The sequence below is a fragment of the Neovison vison genome, chromosome 10 (assembly GCF_020171115.1).
Source record: "Neovison vison isolate M4711 chromosome 10, ASM_NN_V1, whole genome shotgun sequence".
NCBI lineage: Eukaryota > Metazoa > Chordata > Mammalia > Carnivora > Mustelidae > Neogale > Neogale vison.
In genome coordinates, this window is record NC_058100.1 from 23,188,400 (window position 1) to 23,208,472 (window position 20,073).

Consider the following 20,073-nt stretch of genomic DNA (forward strand, 5'->3'; position numbering starts at 1 on the left):
TCCATCCATATTGTCACAAATAGCAAGTTCTCATCCTTTTTTATGAGAGTACTACGCTAAGTGAAATAAGTCCGACTGAGAAAAACAAATACCATTAAGATTACACTCAAATGTGGAATCTAAAAAACAAGCAAACAAATAAATAAATAAATAAACAAAAAGAATCAGACCTATAAATACAGAACAAACCGATGGTTGCTGAAAGGAAGGAGGATGAGCAAAATGGGTGAAGGGGAGTTGGGGTATAGGTTTCCAGTTATAGGTTTCCAGTTACAGAACAAGAAGTCAGAGCAAAAAAAAAAAAAAATGCACAGCATGGGGAATATAGTTACTGATACTGTTATAGCACTATATGAGACACATGGTAGCCACACTTGTGGTGAGCAGAGCAGAACGTATAGAAAAGTTGAATCACTATGTTACACACTTGAAACTAACATAACATGTGTATTGACTATACTCAGAAAATTAATATATATGTATATATATATGTGTGTGCGTGTGTGTGTGTGTGTGTATTTTAGCCAGAAAGCACTGTATGGAAATCAGATACATTTTAAATTTTTGGAAATCATAGGATGAGGGATAAAACCTAAACTAATCTTTTCTGCACAAAATGTGAGTCTCATGTAGGTGAAGAATTGTGTAGGATTTGAGGTTATTCCCTACTTCAAGAAATTGGGGAATTTTAGATTATTTTGATTATACATTATTATAATTATTTTTAAAGATTTTATTTATTTATTTGACAGAGAGTGAGATCACAAGCAGGCAGAGAGGCAGGCAGAGAGAGGGGGGAAGCAGGCTCCCGCTGAGCAGAGAGCCCAATGTGGGGCTCAAACCCAGGACCCTGAGATCATGACCTGAGCTGAAGGCAAAGGTTTAACCCACTGAACCACCCAGGCGCCCCAGATTATACATTATTTTTATACTGAGTTGTAATGTAAAATGTGCCCCCCTTCTTGATTAATTTACAAAACTCTGAGAGCTATTAATTGCTTTCAGTATTGTTGTTGAGTTGCATATAAGACAAAGGTGGTTCGTAGAGGTTAAGTAAATTTGTCTGAAGTAACAAAGCTAAGAGCTTTTTTGTTAAAATGTACAGTACTGTTTTATGAAAATAATTGCCCAAAAATGACAGTTTCTCACTCTACTACAGATATGAAGTTTTTTTTCAGATATGAAGATTTTAAGAGTAAATGATATTCATTTTTTCTCTACATATTGCTTTTTATTTTTTTCTGAATTTTTCAATGCAGATTAGAGTTAGTTGAAGAAATAGTCTCCTTTGAGAAAATTCACAAAGTTCAGAGGGAAGAATAACTTCTAAGGAGATAGAACTATAATAAAAGAATTTCATTTCCACCATCTATTAATACTATAATCATAGTTAGGACTTAATTTTTTGGAACCTCCTTTTCCACATTGGCAAAATAGGGATATTATTAGTTACCACAGAGCTTTATTCTTCAAATTAAATTATATAGCATATGTAAATTTAACAGCACATACTAAATATTCATTACATTGGAATGATAATTTTCATATTCTGAATAAATTAGTTATTTCAACTCCATTTTCCCCTTCTGTTTTCAAGCTATCTGACATAAGGAGTCTGAGTTGTTTAGTAAATTAGAAGACAGATTTTTTTTCAGATAGAACTGCTCCATTAACTTTTTTACAGCATCATACATCACTTTTTAAAAATAAATAATCCGAAGGGGAGGAGTCAAGATGGCGGAGAAGTAGCAGGCTGAGACTACTTAAGCTAGCAGGAGATCAGCTAGAGAGCTTATCTAAAGATTGCAAACACCTGCAAATACATCCGCAGATCGAAGAGAAGAAGAACAGCAATTCTAGAAACAGAAAAACAACCACTTTCTGAAAGGCAGGACTGGCAGAGAAGTGAATCCAAAGCGACGGGAAGATAACCCCGGGGGGAGAGGCAGGCTCCCGGCAAGCAGCGGAGCAGCGGAGCACAAAATCAGGACTTTTAAAAGTCTGTTCCGCTGAGGGACATCGCTCCGGAGGCTAAACCGGGGTGAAGCCCACGCGGGGTCGGCGTGACCTCAGGTCCCACAGGGTCACAGAAGGATCGGGGGTGTCTGAGTGTTGCAGAGCTTGTGGATGTTGGAACGGGAAAGCCGGCTACAGAGACAGAGCCAACAATAAGCTCGCAGCTCGGTGTTGCCTTGAACCAGTCGCAGGCTTGGTGAGCTCGGAGCCTGGCCGGAGGTTAAGCAGACGGGAGTTACTAGGAGCTGTTCGCTGAGGGCGCACTGGGGAGTGTGGCCCCAGCTCTCGGCTTCTCCGGGCCGGAGACCAGGAGGCCGCCATTTGTATTCCTGTTTTCCGGAACTCTACAGAAAGCCCTCAGGGAACAAAAGCTCCTGAAAGCAAAGCCGAGGGGATCACTCAGCCTGGACCCTGGTAAGGGCGGTGCAATTACGCCTGGGGCAAAGACACTTGAGAATCACTACAACAGGCCCCACCCCCAGAAGATCAACAAGAAATCCAGGCAAGACCAAGTTCACCTACCAAGGAGTGCAGTTTCAATACCAAGGAGAGAGCAGCAGAATTCCAGAGGAGAAAACAGACCACGGAACTCATGGCTTTCTCTCTGTGATTTTTTAGTCTTGCAGTTAATTTAATTTTTTTCTTTTTCATTTTTTTCTCTTCTTCTGCTAAATTTTTTTTTAACTTATACCCTTTTCTTTTTTAACGTTTTTTAACTAGCTTATCTAATATATATATTTTCTTTTTTATACTTTTCTTTATTCGTTTTCTTTTTTTTTAATTCTTTTTTTCTTTCTTTATTTTTGAACTTCTTTTGGCTCCATAGCTCAGGGGTTAGAGCACTGGTCTTGTATTTTTGAACCTCTTTTTATCCCCAAATCAGAAGAGATACCAATCTCTTCAATCTCTTTTTTTAAATCTTTTCTTAATTCTTGATTGAATTTTTAATTCAATCTCTTTTTTAATTCTTTTTTTTTCTTTCTTTCTTTTTGAACTGCTTTTTATCCCCAAATCAGAAGAGCTCCCAATCAGAAGAGATCCCAATCAGAGGAGATCCCTCACCCAATCGTGAGGGGGGAGAAATCCCCCCTAATGATTTGGGATCTCTTCTGATTTGATTAAAGCATATTTTCCTGGGATTGTTGCCACCCTTTTAGTATTTTACTTGCTCCTTCATATATTCTTAGCTGGACAAAATGACAAGGCGGAAAAATTCACAACAAAAAAAGAACAACAGGCAGTACTGAAGGCTAGGGACCTAATCAATACAGACATTGGTAATATGTCAGATCTAGAGTTCAAAATGACAATTCTCAAGGTTCTAGCCGGGCTTGAAAAAGGCATGGAAGATATTAGAGAAACCCTCTCCAGAGATATAAAAGCCCTTTCTGGAGAAATAAAAAAACTAAAATCTAACCAAGTTGAAAAATGAAATTGGACCATTTCCTTACACCACACACAAAAATAGATTCAAAATGGATTAAGGACCTCAATGTGAGAAAGGAATCCATCAAAATCCTTGAGGAGAACACAGGCAACAACCTCTTCGACCTCAGCCGCAGCAACATCTTCCTAGGAACATCGCCAAAGGCAAGGGAAGCAAGGGCAAAAATGAATTTTTGGGATTTCATCAAGATCAAAAGCTTTTGCACAGCAAAGGAAACAGTTAACAAAACCAAAAGACAACTGACAGAATGGGAGAAGATATTTGCAAATGACATATCAGATAAAGGACTAGTGTTCAAAATCTATAAAGAACTTAACAAACTCAACACCCAAAGAACAAATAATCCAATCAAGAAATGGGCAGAGGACATGAACAGACGTTTCTGCAAAGAAGACATCCAGATGGCCAACAGACACATGAAAAAGTGCTCCATATCACTCGGCATCAGGGAAATACAAATCAAAACCACAATGAGATATCACCTCACACCAGTCAGAATGGCTAAAATCAACAAGTCAGGAAATGACAGATGCTGGCGAGGATGCGGAGAAAGGGGAACCCTCCTACACTGTTGGTGGGAATGCAAGCTGGTGCAGCCACTCTGGAAAACAGCATGGAGGTTCCTCAAAATGTTGAAAATAGAACTGCCCTATGACCCAGCAATTGCACTACTGGGAATTTACCCTAAAGATACAAACGTAGTGATCTGAAGGGGCACGTGCACCCGAATGTTTATAGCAGCAATGTCCACAATAGCCAAAGTATGGAAAGAACCTAGATGTCCATCAACAGATGAATGGATCAAGAAGAGGTGGTATATATACACAATGGAATTCTATTCAGCCATCAAAAGAAACGAAATCTTGCCATTTGCGACAACATGGATGGAACTAGAGCGTATCATGCTTAGCGAAATAAGTCAAGCGGAGAAAGACAACTATCATATGATCTCCCTGATATGAGGGAGTGGTGATGCAACATGGGGGCTTAAGTGGGTAGGAGAAGAATCCATGAAACAAGATGGGATAGGGAGGGAGACAAACCATAAGTGACTCTTAATCTCACGAAACAAACTGTGGGTTGCTGGGGGGAGGGGGGTTGGGAGAAGGGGGGTAGGGTTATGGACATTGGGGAGGGTATGTGCTTTGGGGTAAATTGGAAGGGGAGATGAACCATGAGAGACTATGGACTCTGAAAAACAGTCTGAGGGGTTTGAAGTGGCGGGGGGGGGGGGGGTGGGAGGTTGGGGTACCAGGTGGTGGGTATTATAGAGGGCACAGCTTGCATGGAGCACTGGGTGTGGTGAAAAAATAATGAATACTGTTTTTCTGAAAATAAATAAATTGGAAAAAAAAAAAAAAAGAAAAGGACGGTACATTGTAACTCTCTGTAATGGAGGCAGAGATGGGAGTAAAGTGGCCACAAGACAGTGGAAGAGGCAAAGAACAGATTATCCCCTAAAGCCTCCAGAGGGAGGGAAAGCTGCCTTGCCAGCACCTTTATTTCAGACTCCTGGCCTTCAGAAATGTGAGAAAATAACTTTTTATTGTGTTAAGGCACCCAGGTGTGGTCATTTGTTGTAGCAGCCACAGGAAATCAAATGAAAACTATATATCAAAATAGGAGACTCTTGGGGAGGAAAACGATCTGGATCTGATTGAAACTTCTATTTTTAGGTGGCTTTTTCTGATACTGTTCTTGCAGGAAGTGGCAGGGTTGTGGGGAATGGAGAACCACCTTATTATTGCCAGGGGGGAGGTTCCCCATGAGGTCTCTGTTGAAACTTGTAGGAAGAGGCTCCTTGTTACTGCTGGATGAGAATGGGAGTTTCAGCTCCCTATAATCTCTATCAATCCTGTGAGATGACTATGGGGAAACACTTTTACAGGCCAGTAGGGATGAAAGTCCTGGCCCCCTACTTGGCCTTCTCTGCCTATCCCCTAGTGCGGGAATTGGGAGCACCTCAACACAGGCTTACAAGTGTTAGAAATATTGGCTCTTCACATGGTCTTCACTGGCCTGGGTAGGAAGGAGACCACAATTCTTTCTATGGTACTTCGTCCTCTGCCTTCCACTCCCACTGCTTGTGCACTCTCTCTCTCTCTCTGTCAAATAAATAAATAAAATATTTTATGAATGAATAAATAAATAAATACAACCCAAAAAAAAAAAAATTTGAAACAGCCAATGACTATGTCCTCCTTTAGGCGAGCTTCACCAGAACGTTTGTTGTTTACTTGCAGTGTATTTTGCTGGCAGTGAGCCAAGCACCATCTTGTAATGGCAGGGATTTTCCCGGCCAGAGGTGGTCCCCGACATCTCCCCCTTTTTTGTTTTATGGCTGAGATCGTGCCTGTCTTAGGTCGTCAGTAGCAGAAAACATCCTTACCCGTCATCAGACACAAGATACCGATGATCTCTGTCCTGTCTTAGGTTGGTATGTTTCTCTACTGATCTTACCCATCTTTGACTACCGATCTAGCATGCTTAGCCATATCTGGGGAGATGTCCCAGCCTCTATTGACATAAGGGCTTGTACTATAGCTCAGCTCTGCTCTCGCTGCTATGTTCTCCATTGGCGAACTTTTCTGAATAGAAGCAGAATGCCAATAAGAAGGAGGACAAGAAGACCAATTGTGCCAGCCCATTGTTTGGTAAACTGGAACATATTGCTGAATGTTTGAAATAGCTCTGGGAGGGAAGCTGGTTGCACACGCATACTATTTCACTCATATTAGTATAGGCTATGGGAGTTACACAAATTGCAGGGAAGGGTGCTATACATCCCAGTCCCAATAGGGCCCCCAATATGTCCACTTGTTCTTGAACCAAATCCACTCTCTGGTTGACTATCAGGATTCCTGCTTGCAGATGTGCATTGATCTGAGTGTGTTTGAAGGGCTGCTGCCGTTCCTTCTGCAAGGGTGTTCACAGCTTCCGCAGTGGGTATAGTTGCAGCAAGCGAGACTGCTGCTGCCATGGCAGCTGCTGTAGATATAGCCAATGCTGTCACAATGGCGGCTGTGATACCAAAATCTCTCTTCTTTCTGGATAGCACCACCGGTAACTTGTCCACTGGGATAGGAACATGGGTCGTGCAATTCAACGTATCATTCAGCTCGCTAGCATTTGTTACGAGGAAAAGGAATGGTGGCGAGATGCATATGGGAGTGGGCTGATAAGTACTCTTATTGGGACAAGACACATTAACTGTTGTCTCAAAGGTACTAGAGTCATTTTGTTTATAAGAACAGTTGAAGAATTTGCCACCATTTAACATGGACACTGCTGAGATATCAGTACATGCTCCTAGCAAGTTACAGACCTGCCATGCATCAAAGGGAGAGGAGAGATTGCTTTGCCTAGGATTTTGAAAGGAATAATGGTACCCTGTAAAGGTATTATTTTTATAAGTAGGAAAGTGTGGAGTGAATATAAAGCTATGCATTTCATTGATGTAAACTGAGTGCAAGGTACTCTGACATCCAGACAACTCCGGTGGCCATACCCTGTTATTGGTGCACCTGGGCAACTTAAAAGGTTGATATTGGCCCTGAGGCATTAATAGGTTTCACAGGGGCCAAACCCTGGATCACAGGTGGTCCCATTGAGGTATGTTTAGCAAGTCTTCATCTAGGAACCATGGAGCCACCTTTTCCACTGTATTCAAAAAGGCCCAAGCAGTTTTTGCTTTTAGTGAAGTTCCATTGGCTTTCAGCAGGCCTTTTAAAGACCCTTCCAACCGCACTTTAGATACTTCAGATCCCATTATGAACACACAGACAACAGACGCGGACGTTAAAGACACTAACTAACACATTAACTTTTTACACACATATACTTCAGTCGACCTTCCCTCCCCGCTTTACCGCGGAATTCCCACTTTTTAAAGAAAAGACTAGTCTGCTATCGTCATTAAAACTGTGAGCTTTCTCAAGATCATCACTAACACCAGTGAGCTTACATTGCAATTGTCACTATAATCAGTGAACTTTCCTAAAACTTCTCTGGCCAGAATTTTCTTCTAAATAAATTCGTGAACGTGGCCTTTACTCCTGGCTTTACCGCGGAAGAAAATCCCGGCTCTATGGCCGCCCCACTTCTTGTTGCGGTCTTGTACAAGATTCCCACCACTTTGATCGTGGTCCCTTCCCCGCTTCTTGCGGTTTTTCTCCTTGAAAGGTTTACTTACTCGTTAACGATTCCCGGGTGCCAGCACCATTTGTTGCCCTCGACCCACAAGGACGACAAGAAGCCCCGGTTCAGATGTATCTTCTCTCTCTCTATTTCCGCAAGTCTACACACTTATATACATTTACATGACCAATCAGCGAGCAGGGTGACCAATAAGGGGCCAAGCAATGGGGAGAGCCAATGAGAGTCCTGTTACTATGCTGATTAAATTTGAAACAGCCAATGACTATGTCCTCTTTTAGGCGAGCTTCACCAGAACATTTGTTGTTTACTTGCAGCGTATTTTGCTGGCAGTGAGCCAAGCGCCGTCTTGTAATGGTGGGGATTTTCCCGGCTGGAGGCGGTCCCCGACAATGTAGTACTTTTGCATGAAAATAAAATGTATTTCTTCTAAGACTAAGGCAAGAATATCCACTCTTAATATTTCCATACAACTTTTTACTAATTACCTTCAAGCCAGTGGGATAAAGCAATAAACACAAATTACATGTAGATTAGAAAAGAGGAAGTAATAAACTCTTTATCATGCAAAGTTTATGTATAAAGAAAATTTTAAAACAGAAGTTTGCAGACTTTTCTTAAAGAACCTGTCATTAAATACCTTAGGTTTGCGGCCCATACCATCTCTTTTGTAAATACTCAACTCAGTAAATGTAGCTTGAAAGCAGCCATCAATATCTAAACAGATGGCTATGCCTATATTTCAATAATTTTGCTTATAAAAATAAACCGGCGGTATCAGTGAAAATGTAGGAATAAGGAACCTCCCCAGAAATACCTCCAAAATAACAAAAACTGCCAGAATCAACCTTATGGAAAGTGGAAAATACTCTAAGGCTTATAGCATGGAAGTAAGTGTTTAGCAAGGATAAAGGCCATTGAAAATGGGATAATATATCCTTGTGGCATATTAACAACCATCACCCTATACCACTTCTCAGCAGGGTGGTGTTCAAATGGGGCAACCCATGTTCCTGGTATGGATAGCTAGTACTTGAGTGGGCAAAGCAGATCTTGATACTGGGGAACTGGGTTTATTTTGAATTGACTGGGGTTTTGTCCTGAAGGACTGCTTTAGAGAGCTCCCTTTTGTTTTGTCTAATTTGGAAACTGTAAGTTTAGAGAAGCTCTGTGGTTCCCCAAAACAATAAAACCCAAAAGAAAAAGATATTTCTTCTTGGGTGGAGAGGGGACAAGTGAAAAAAAAAAAGGAAGAGAACAAACAACAAATAGACCAAATTTCTGTGAGAAAGGCCAATTTCTGAGTATTGTGAGAGAATATGGATTTTTAAAGCTACTATGTATATGGGGGAACCTAGGGCAGATGAATGTCCAGGTTAGTAAACATGCTCACAAAAGACCTGAGAAGACAACAAACTTCCAACCATGGCTTGTCTTTAGGCTCAGAACAAGTAGGAAGCATAAGCTAGATAGAGTGGGAAAGAGCCTAGCTAGACTTTAAAGGAATGCCCCAACAAGTCAATTTGCAAAAACTTGAAGAATAATATTTTACTTTGCTTTGCTTGTTTTTTCTTTCATTTTCTTTCCCTTCCTTTCTTTGCCTTCATTCCTTTTCTTCTCCCTTCTGTCCCTTCCTTCCTTCCTCTCTGCCCACATGAGTTTCTTTCTTCCATTTTCCTCATTAATCTTTTTTTTTGCATATAGTACTCAAAATCTCCAATTTTTAACAAAAATTTACAAAGAACAAGAAGAAACAAATAAATATCCATTTACAGGAAAAAAGAAATTAATATAAATCATCTAAGAGCAAGTGCAGATGTTAACTTCCTAGATGAAGACATTAAATCAGTTTCTTAACTGTTCTCAGATAGCTAAAGGAAACAATTGACAAAGAGAGGAAATGGAAACAATGTATAAGAAGAGAATATTAATAGAAAGATAAAGTATAAAAAGGACCATAGAGATGTTAGAGCTGAAAAGCTCAATAACTGAAATGAAAATTTCACTAGAGTTCAACAGCAGATTTGAGAAAACAGAAGACTGTCTCAGTAAACTTGAAGATAAGATAATTTAATCAGTCTGAGGAGAAGAAATAAAAAAGAAAAATGAGCAGATACTGAGGATCCTTGGTACACTATCAATCACACTGACATATGCATTATGGAGTTCTAGAAGAAGAAGAAAGAAAAAAAAAAGGCAGAATATTTGAAGAAATAATGGCCAAAAATTTCCCAGATCTAGATATTCAAGAATATATCAATCTAGATCAATTGAGATTCAAGAATCTCAATAAACTTTGAGTGGGGTGAACAAAGATATCCACTCTAAGACACATCATAATAAAACTGTAGAAAGTCAAAGATACACAGAATCTTAAAGCAGCAAAAGATAATTGACATCATTCTTCTCAAGTTCCAAAAAATGGAAGAGATAACATTTCCTAACTCATTCTGCAAGGCCAGCATTACCCTGATACAAAAGCCAGACAAAGACATCACAACTAAAGAAAACTACAGACCAATATCCCTTATGAGTGGAAAATTGTATACAAAACATTAACAAACTGAATCCAACAACATATTAAAATAATTATATATCATGACCAAGTGGGATTTATCCCAGAAATCAAGGATGGTTCAGCATAATAAAGTTAATCAATATAATACACCATATTAGTAGAATGAAGAGGAATTAGGCACATGATCATCTCAAATGATGCAGAGAAGTCATTGGGCAAAATCCAACATTCTTTCATACTGAGAAAACTAGGAATAGAAGGGAACTTCCTGAATGTGTAGAGGACATTTATGAAAAATCCATGACTAATGTCATGCTCAATGGTAAAAGATAGAAAGCTTTTTTTCCTAAGATCAGAGACAAGATAAGGATGACTGCTTTTGCCACTCTATTTACATTGCCTTGGAGGTTCTAGCTAAAGCAATTTGCCAATGAAAGAAATAAAGCCCATCTAAATTACAAAGTAAGAGTTAAAACTAACCCTAATTGCAGATGGCATAATCCTATGCATAGAAAATCTTAAGTGACCTACACATACACCATTATAACTAATAAATTCAGCAAAGTTGTAGGGTACAAGAACCACAAACAAATCAGTTGTGTTTCTATACACCAGAAATGGACAATTGGAAAAGGAAATTTAAAAAATAAAAATGAAAACAATTCAATCTACAGCAATATTCAAAAGAACGAAATATCTAAGAACAAATTCAATGGAGAAGGTTAAAGAAATACAAAGAAAACTGAAATACTGCTGAATGAAATTTAAAAAGATCTACACAAATGAAAGACATCCATGTTTATAGATTGGAAGACTGACTGTTTGAAATGCTACTCCAAGTGATCTATGGTGATCTATAGTATCAATTCAGTCTCTATCAAATTTATTGAATCCCTGTTTCAATGGCTTCTGGGGAGGCAGAAATGGAAGCGCTAATCCTCCAAAACAATCTTGAGAAGAAAAATAAATTGAAGCACTCACACTTCTATTTCTAAACTTATGACAAATATACATTTATCAAGACTCTCTGGTACTGGCAGAAGGATAGACATATGGATCAATGGAATAGAATTAAGACTCCAAAAATAAACTTGTATTTATGGCCACTTCGCTTTCAATAAGGGTGTCATCACCATTCATTAGGTGCAAGAATATTTTCCTCAACAAATGGTACAAGGATAACTGGTTATGTGCATGCAGAAGAATGAAATTGGACCTCTAACTTAATACAAAATTAACTAAAAATGTAACAGCAATATAAATATGAGAGCTAAAACAATTAAACTCTTAGGAGAAAATAGAGGTAAATCTTTATAGCCTTGGATATTGCAGTGAATTTTTAAATGGGACACACACACACAAAAAAAATGAATAAAAGAAAAAACGGACTTCAGACTTCAGCAAAATTTAAAAATTTTGTGCCAAGGATATTATTAAGAAAGTGAAAAGACAACCTACAGAATGGGAGGAAATATTTGCAACGTTCATATCTGGTTTGGTTCTAGTATGCAGAATACATGATAACTCATGCAATAATATAAAGACAAACAACATCAAAAATCGGAAAGTAGTAGACATTTTTCTGAAGAAGACAAGAGTTCAACAGGCACATGAAAAGATGATAAATATCATTAGTCATTAGGAAAATATTGTTCAAAACAAAGTGACATACCGACTCATTTTCTAGTCTCTTTCTGGGCCTCTAAAAAGATACATTATAGGATATGATGCTTTTCCATCTAGAGCTATGTTTTATTTTGAAATTTTTTTCTTTCTGTTCTTCCAATTCTGTGATTTCTAAGTATCCATCTTCAAGTTCACTGACCCATTTTCCTAAATGGCCCAATTTGATATCATGGCATGGCAATCCAGCAATTTTTAAAATTTCAGATTTTATATTTTTATGTCAGATTTTATATATACTATATTTTAGTTCTAAAAGCTACATTTAATTATATTTAATATTTTTGTAGTTTCCTACTTATTAAAATACCTATCTGATTAGAGTTTGTATTTTAAATAGTTGCTTTAAAGTCTTCTTATTTTAATAAAAACTTTTAGGTCATCTCAGAGTTTACCTCTATCTGGGTGTTCTGTTTTTATTTTTTATACATGATTGAAAATGGAGAAAAAAGCCATGAGCTGAGGAAATTAGAAGGCCTCAAAAAACTGGAAACAGCAAGAAAATATCCTCCCTACAGCTTCCAAAGAGGAAGTCAGACTTTCAATACTTTGATTTTATGCCAGTAAGGCTCATTTCAGATTTTTGACATATAGATATATAAGATGATAAATATGTATTACTGAAACTGCTAAATTTGTGGTATTTTTTTACAGTAGCAGTAAGGAATGAATAAGCTTCTTAATCAGCTGACATCTGATAGCTAATTTAACCTATGTTTTAAGGTCCATATCAAGAAAAGAAAGATGGTAAGTATATTAAACCCAAGAGTTTATTAGCAAGATTAATGAAGTAACGCACATAAAATACTTATCTCCATGCCTGGCAATTGGAAGTGTTTAATAAATGTTCTTTGTTCAACAAAATTTATTGAGTATCTACCATTTGTTAGTCTCTATTCTAAAGGATGAAAATACAGTGAAGAATAAAGGGGGAAAAAATGCTGCTCTTCTATCATTTAAATCCTAGTGATAGCAAGCCAGTTCTTAAAGTATTTCTCTATGTTTCAATCACTTTTCTAAATGTCTTACATATATTAATTCATGTAATCTTTAAAACAACCATATGTGATAAATTCTATTATTATCATTCCTGCTTGACAGATTAGAAAACTTACGCACTTAAAGTAGAAGAGCTAGGATATGAATCCAAACCATTTGTCCAGAGTCCATGCTCTGAAATTCTAAGTTGTCTTCCTTCTGGACTTTGATTATTACTGTTATTATGTAATTCAATATTCAATGTGAAGGGCTTAATTGTGACATGAGAGAATGTATTTATATATACTAAAGAATGAAAACACTATGATGATTCTTTCTAGAGAGTATGTTTATGACAATGACAATGAAATTAACAGCTGACTAGAGCACAATCACAATCACACTCTTTAATAAAGCATTTGCTTGATTTTCCTACTTTAATGACAATTATAGAAAAGCAAATATATGCTTTAATATTACATATGGTTTTTCTTTAGGTTTTGTTTTTGTTTCAATCTTAATTTATGCTTAAGTCCCATTTAATTTTCTTCTTCTAATTACCAAATATCAGCTTTTGTCTCCTTTTAATTAATTAATTAATTAAAAAGATTTTTTTTATTTGACAGAGAGAGAGGACAAGTAGGCAGAGAGGCAGGCAGAGAGATGGGGGGGACCAGGCTTCCTGCCGAGCAGAGAACCCCAAAGAGGGACTCTCAATCCAGGACCCTGAGGTCATGACCTTGGCCAAAGGCAGAGGCTTAAACCACTGAGCCACCCAGGCACCCCTTTTGTCTCCTTTTAAATTCATTATATTTGAAAAAAGTTGGTTTCTAAAAAAGTTTAAAAAAATACTTCCTGTGGATGAATTCTACCTTTTTCTGTTTCTAATTTGTCAGTTTCTGTTTTAGTTACAGTTATTTTGCCATCTTTCTAGATTTTTTTTTTTCTGACTTCTACTTCACCATCATGTAGTTGTTTTTTTTTTTTTTTTTCCTGGCTTCATTAATAACTAGTATGTACCTCTTTGAGGATATATATTGACATGGAAAGATGTCTAAGTCACATTGATGGAACTTTTAAAATTTTGTGAAGGAGGGAGCTTATTAAGATATTTCTGTATATGTAGATAATCACACATACATATACTTAAATATGCTACATATGTTTGTGCATATATAAACTGCATAGATGATACTTAAAAATAGGTGTATTTCAACTGTGGAATTTTTAAAAATTTTTGCTTTTTAAATTTTTTTACAATGAACATATATCTACTATTTATTATTTTTGAAAGAAAAATTATTGAAATGCTAAATTGATCAATAATATACAGTGCTACAGGGAATCAAAATTTCTTCATAATGAAAATTGTTCATTGGATTTAGCAATAAGTAGATTTATTGACACATCTACAAGAGTAGTTTCAAAAAGGTATTGGTGACAGAGACCACCACATTTGGCTAAGAATTAAAGGGCATTTAGATATCAAATATTCTGCAATTAAGTTGAATTTTGGGGAGGACTGGGTGCAGTATAATTTATTGATAGTACATGACAAGATAGCTCTCCCCATGTCCCTCTCCTTCTTCAGAGTGTCTGGGATGGAAACTGAGGGGAGGTTGGGAGAGTCTCAGTGTTTGGGGGGATGATTTGAGGGGAAGAACTCCCTAGTACCCAAGAGGTTTGCTCTTCCTCTTTCTCTTGCTGGGGCTAGTGGTCCAGGGGGCTCTTACTCCTTAGAGGCCCTATGGGCCATAAAGTCTACCATCTGTTGCTCTAGCCAAATTCATTGTCATACCAGGAAATAAGCTTGACATGGTGGTCATTGAGAGCAGTGCCAGCCCCAGCATCAAAGATGGAAGTAGGTGTCATTCTTAAAGCTGCAGGAAACAACCTGTTCCCCAGGATAGCCCAGCATGCCCGTGATCATGCCCTCTGATGCCTCCTTAACCACTCTCTTGATGTCATTGTATTTGGCAACCTTCTCCAGGCAGCAGGTTGGATCCATGACTGACATGTTAGGGGTGGGGACATGGAAGGCCATGCCAGTGAGCTTCCTATTCAGCTCAGGGATGAACTTACCTACAAGCTGGGCAGCTCTAATAGAAGCAGGGATGATGTTCTGGGCAGCCTTTTAGCCATCATGCCATGGCTTCCCAGAGGGACTGTCCACAGTCTTCTGTGTAGCAGGATAGCATGGACTATGGTTATGATTCTCCCCCACGATGCCAAAGTTGTCATAGATGGCATTGGCCAGGGAACCAAGCAGTTGTGGAAAAGGCATTGTTGACAACCTTGAGGAAGTTGTCCTACTTCTCATGGTTCATAACCATTACGAACATAGGGACATCAGCAGAAAGGACAGAGATAATTACCCTCTTACCCACCATTCAAGTAATTCCAGCCTTCTTCAAGGTGGTGAAGACCCTAATGGACTTCATCTCATACTCAGCACCAGCATCACCCCATTTGTTGTTGGCAGGATCTCTCTACTGTAAGATGGAGATTGGCTTTCTATTGATGATAATCTTCCCATTTCAGCCTTGGCTGTGCCATTGAATTTGCCATGGGGAGAATCACACTGGAATTGTAGAGCATTTAGTTGAGGTCGATTAAGGGATCATTGATGGCAACAATCTCTCCTTTCCCAGAGTTAAAAGTAGCCCTGGAGACTAGGTGCTCTATATGGTCAAATCCATTTACTCTGACCTTCACCATCATGTCTTGGGGACGTAGACGGCACTGCACCAGAAGATGCAATTGTCCAATGGGAAGGAACAGATAGCCTAAAGTTGAAATTTTAAATTAAAAGGAATAAAAGGTAATAAAAATATTTAGAATAAGTAAAGGACAGTCTTTAAGAAAAGTGTGACCATGAATCAAGAGAGGACATACATTTGTTGTTATTGTTTTTCCCAATGGTAGAGATTGAACATACTCCCTATGCTGATTTGGGAGAATGGTTGAAAATCTAGATGAATAAGGGTAAATTTGAAAAAATAAGATTACAGAAGGGGGGGGCAAACAGATGGAATTTAGCTCATGGGGAGAAAGGTAGGTCTTTGAAAGGAGAAATACTTATTTCCAGTGAGCAAGGATGAAGAAAACCAATGTTATAGAAATGAACTATGGGGTATGAATTTTGATCTAGAAAAGGAACAGACAAGCAATCAGCTATTTTGAAATATTTGTAAAATCAAGTACATTTTTCCTTTTGTTCTATAATTTATACATAAGCAGCAGCATGTTTTTATGGATATAATTAATGGCCCAAGGCTAATCTTGGCTAACAGAAATGTTTATGCCTAAGAGAAATAAGAGGAGACCAGATAAAAACCCGGACTTATGCCTTGTTTTGAAAAATTGCAAGTATTCTTCTGGTAATTCTAAAAGTCCCACAGTAACAATATTTTTGAAAATTACAATCCTAGGACAACTTAAGCTGTTTCATTTTCTTTAGCTAGATCTATTATAAGAAATCTACTGCCCTGTATGGACTACTCCTATCTCTGCTACATACACTGTCTTCTACTCTTTAAAATCTTTAACTCTTACCCATAATGTTCATCCATAAAGTACATCCATAAAGTACATTGGAAACTGTGAGTTATGGAAAGAAAGGTCCCTATTGGTGAGGTAGGGAGGGAGCAGCAATATTCTATTCTCATCTCAAGAAATCAAACACTAATGTGTAAGAGTTTGGAGGAAGGAAAAATTACCTACAGTGTTTTTTGATAAGGCCCTTCTACCTCAACACTATGAGACAGAAATAGCTATAATCTCCTGTGAACTCTGTGGGTAGTCAGACTGAAATGTGTAAGGCTGAAGGGTACATTAGCAATAATGATACTTTGTAGCCCCATGATCATAATACTATAGCAGCAGACTCAAGTTCTAAACTCTGAAAAATTGATGTTAGACTTATTTTCCCAAATGTGGCATATTTTCCTTTTTGTTATGCTTTCAATAATATTTTAATGGGAGTTTAGAGAGGAATAGATCACCGATCAATATTTCAGGCTAAGGCCATTTTAACCTAAGTATTGACAGTATGTCTTTTACCATTTTGCCCACTTTTTTTTTTCCTTTGAGGCACTCTGTACCCTGTATTTCTATTAGTAGGATATATGTCTAAAGAAAAGGCACAATGAAATGAAGAGGGGGAAGGAAAGTCAAGAGGGAGAAAGGGAGAGAGAAATGGGAATGGATTCTTCAAACTCATAATTTAAGGAAAGAACACACTTATTTCCCCAGATGACAGATTTGAAAAGCAAAGAAGAAGCATACAATATTTGCAACAAGAACATCCCCTTCTCTTTTCCCCCTATCTACTATTCTTGCTCCAGGTGGGAAAGAGGAATTCTTAGTGGAAGCAAAGAAGGAGGGAGGCTGTAGGTTCAGAAGAGTGGGATAGGACTATCAGGGTCTTTGTGGACAGAAATGGAAAGACTATCATGGGATGCCCCAGTTATTACTTCTGTGAGTTCATCACTATGCCCCAGAGCCCAGACAGTTCCCACAAAAACTTGTTGTTCATGGCAACACTTAACACTGCCTGAGAAGCTTCCCGGATTGTCTTACCAGCTTCGGGTCCAAAGCTGATAATCCATCAACTGCTGAAAGTCTAAGATACTCACCGTGCTCCAAGACCTGAATTCCTTTCTACCTCCTCCATGTATTAAATTTTTTTCATCACTGAGGATATTCATAAGTCCCTTGAGAAAGAGAATGGACTCTTAAACATGTACTATTAAACTTAGAAGAGTGTCTTTAATTCTCAACCAATAATTAGGTCTCCCAAAATCTGATACAGGAGGAAAATCTCTGCTAGCTTCCCTACTTCCCAAACCAGTATTTGGGTCAAATTAATTGGCACTAGCTGGAGATCTTTCCCTTAACTAGCACAGGGATAAACTATAGTCTTGTTAGAGAAGTCGAGGAAACTGGATCTAATTTTGAAAGTGATTGGCAGCATTTGCTGTATTTTAAAGAGGACAGAGTAGCAGGGTTTTGTTTGTTTGTTTTTAATTTCAGGAATATCACTCTGACTGCAGTGTGGAAAATATAAATGGTAAGTGAGGTTAGGAGACAGTCGAAGTAGTAGAAGGACCTTGGGGAAAGTCTCTATAATTGCAATGACAGTATGTAACCTTGAAAACTTTCTTACCTTCTTGAAAGTTTATTTTAAAAATGAAAATAATAATTGACACATAATTATGTCATGAGATTTCAATTGCATTGTTCCCATGACTACCTGACATTGTGCCAACTGATTATAAACTTTTGCCATCAAAGTGTTAATTCCCTAAGGGTAATGTGTACAACTTTTTTTTATACAGATGGCTTCCTGTACTTTCATAATAAGCACTTAAAGCCTTCTTCAGTTGAAGATGACTACCTATGTGTGTAATATTTATCAATGTATAAATAATACTATTTAATAAAGTCTTAATTACTGTGGGCCTCTAAAATTTTTAAAATATATTTCTTTATGTGTAATGGCTTTTTTATAAGAATGCTCTACATAGAGTACATACCTGCATTTACAAACAATAGAATATGTGAGGAAAGTATATTTCTAGAAATATTTTTGGATGCATAAATGTATGATACATACAGGTCTAAGATAAATGGGAAGATATGTAAAGGAAAACATTGATTCATTAATATATATAATGCCCAGATATCAAAAGCACTAAAGGTCATAATAATTTAAATATATATTTAGCCATTAATCAAATTTCTCTTATGACTTATTTTTTAATGCACTTACATAATTAATGGCTTTACTATCATCCCCTAAATTTCCTTGTTGTAATGCTTAATCTTTCAAACTTGGATAAAAACTTACTTTTGGAAGGAAAAGAAAAAGCTTTTAATTTGAAACTTTGGGAGTATTATTCACTATGGTCTATAATTTGAATAGGTAATTTGTTTAATATTATATTCCTTAAATTGATTTTAAATAAAGTACTGATGCAGTTGCAAAGGAAACTCAGTGAACTGCATTGACAATTTAATCCAAAATTCACTTTTGCTGATGGACCAGACAATAATCATAAATTTAGAAATAGTAGTTATCAAGATCTATGACTGTTTATCAAAACAAATTTCCATTATGTAACACAAGGTTAACTTCTAGGTATAGAAATTTCTTAAGTTTTGGGACACCTGGGTGGCTCAGTTGGTTAAGAATCTCACTCTGGATTTCAGTTCAGGTCTTGATCTCAGGATTTTGAGTTCAAGCAAGAAATCTCTTAAGGCTAACCTGTAGGAACCTTTTTAGAAGCAGTATGTATTCAATTTAATAAATTAACTTTTTGTACTAGAGGTGTGAAAGAGTATTTTATTCCATATAAGTAGTTATTTTTTCAAGTACCAAACAAACCCCATGTATAGTTAATAGAAGGATTTAAAATATTCACTCTTTAAGGGGCACAAACACCTTAATGTTCAGAGCAGCAAAGTCCACAATAGCCAAACTGTGGAAGGAGCGGAGATTCCCCTCAACAGATGAATGGATAAAGAAGATGAAGTTGGGGCACCTGGGTGGCTCAGTGGGTTAAAGCCTCTGCCTTCGGCTCAGGTCATGATCCCTGGGTCCTGGGATAGAGCCCCACATTGGCCTCTCTGGTCAGCAGGGATCCTGCTTCCCCTTCTCTCTCTCTGCCTGCCTCTCTGCCTACTTGTGATCTCTGTCTGTCAAATAAATAAATAAAATCTTAAAAAAAAAAAAAAAAGAAGATGAAAGAAGATGAAGTATATATATATACAATGGAATATTACTCAGCCACCAAAAGGATGAATACCCACCATTTGCATGGACATGGATGGAACTGGAGGGGATTATGCTAAGTGAAGTAAGTCAAACAGAGAAAGATAATTATCATATGGTCTCACTCATATGAGGAACATAAGCAGTAGCATTGCAGACCATAGGGGAAGGGAGGGAAATCTGAAAGGGGAAAAATCAGAGGGAGAGGAACCACGAAAGACCATGGACCCCAGGAAATAAACCAAGGGTTTTAGAGGGGATGGGGGTGGAGGCATGGGGTAATAGGGTGATGGGTATTAAGGAGGACATGCGTTGTGATGAACACGGGGTATTATACACAACTAATGAGGTACTATACAGTGGCTAACTGAACATAATAAGAAAAAGGAAAAAATCAAAACTGAATTACTCATTCTCTAGTTATCATTTGTATGTTTTCTATCTAACAAGAAGGAGTCTGCACAGCAGTTAAGAGTAGAATCAAACTGTCCAGCTCCACAG

General features: G+C 37.7%; 1 pseudogene; it reads right to left on the reverse strand.

The window, feature by feature from the left end:
* Window positions 1–14,526: 14,526 nt before the first annotated feature.
* Window positions 14,527–15,515, reverse strand: LOC122918110 (annotated as a pseudogene).
* Between the last annotated feature and the right edge of the window lie 4,558 nt (window positions 15,516–20,073).